This window comes from Carlito syrichta, unplaced genomic scaffold (assembly GCF_000164805.1).
Source record: "Carlito syrichta isolate Samal-C Ts95f unplaced genomic scaffold, Tarsius_syrichta-2.0.1 Scaffold155233, whole genome shotgun sequence".
Taxonomy (NCBI): Eukaryota; Metazoa; Chordata; class Mammalia; order Primates; family Tarsiidae; genus Carlito; species Carlito syrichta.
Window position 1 is genome coordinate 15,569 of NW_007099329.1, and position 1,271 is coordinate 16,839.

Genomic DNA, 1,271 nt, shown 5'->3' on the forward strand with positions numbered 1-1,271 from the left:
CTCACCTCAGCCTCCCAAAGGCGCGGGATTACAGGCTGAGCCACCGAGCCCGGCTTCCGGGCACCTCCTTAAAGATGATGAACTATTTAAGACTGGCATTCCCATCATCTGGCTGAAGAAATCAACCCTTGCTGAGATAGCCACAGCACTGGTGACCCCTTCTGTCCTTCAGCCACTCTCCTGAAAGTCGTGCTTGCCATTCCCATGTGCATTTCACGTGGTTCCCACCTGTGTGTCCACTCCTAAAGCATGTGGAAGCCGCTTCTGCCAACCTAAAAGCTTTATGTGGCACATGTGTCATGCAGCATGTAATATGTCCATGTGGAAGTGAAGTGTGTAGCTCCAGTTTATTTGTCTCACCGTTATCTGTTATTCCATTAAAATGAACATATTGGCCAGGCGCGGTGGCTCAAGCCTGTGATCCCAGCACTTTAGGAGGCTGAGGTGAGGTGATTGTTTGATCCCAGAGGTTCGAGACCAGCCTGAGCAACTTGGTGAGACCTTGTCTCTATAACAAATAAAAAAAATTTAACCGGACATGGTGAAGCATGCCTGTGGTTCGAGCTACTTGGAAGACTGAGGTGGAATGATTGTCTGAGCCCAGCAGGTCGAGGCTGCAGTGGCCATGAGCGTGCCGCTGCACTCTAGCCTGGGCAACAGAGTGAGACTCTAACTCAAAAAGTAAAATGAAATAAAATTAATATATTGTAGCTCACCGCTTCCTGTTCTGTTAGACATCAGACTGTTTCTAGGTTTTGTTTTTTGGATTTTTTGCTATTACAAACAGTTTTGCTATAAACGTTTGGACATAACTCCTGTGTATACGTGTGCTAGTTCTCTAATGGTGTAGATTTGCTGAGTCTTAAGCTGTGTTCCTCTTCAACTGTACTTAGTTTTGCCAAATTGTTTTCTACAGTAGTTAGAGCTCCTTCTACTTCAGACACATTGCTTTGTTCATGCACCGTAGCATATGGTGTGTGCCATTGTAGTGCAGCATTGTTGAGAAGACTCTTGGGGTCACAGAGCTGGCAGGTATCTGACTGTACACAGCTCACAGAATAAACTAAAATGCCTCTTGTGGAAAAATTGAGATTTCCTGTTTTGGGCCAATGACAATGACTTCTCAGTCATTTGCTCCACGTAACTCTGGGCTGCTTGGATCTAGCTTGTGCTGTGGTGCATTTATTTCCTTGTTTGTTCACTCGTGTCCTTAACCTATACCAAGAACCCCTAAGTCGCAGGGCATCTTTCTTTTTTTTTTTTTTTTTTTT

General features: G+C 45.1%; 1 protein-coding gene across 1 annotated transcript in view; it reads left to right on the forward strand.

The window, feature by feature from the left end:
- The window catches only part of PCGF6 (polycomb group ring finger 6), a 36,172-nt gene that overhangs the window by 6,846 nt on the left and 28,055 nt on the right, over positions 1–1,271 (forward strand). The gene's annotated exons all lie outside the window — the stretch shown is intronic.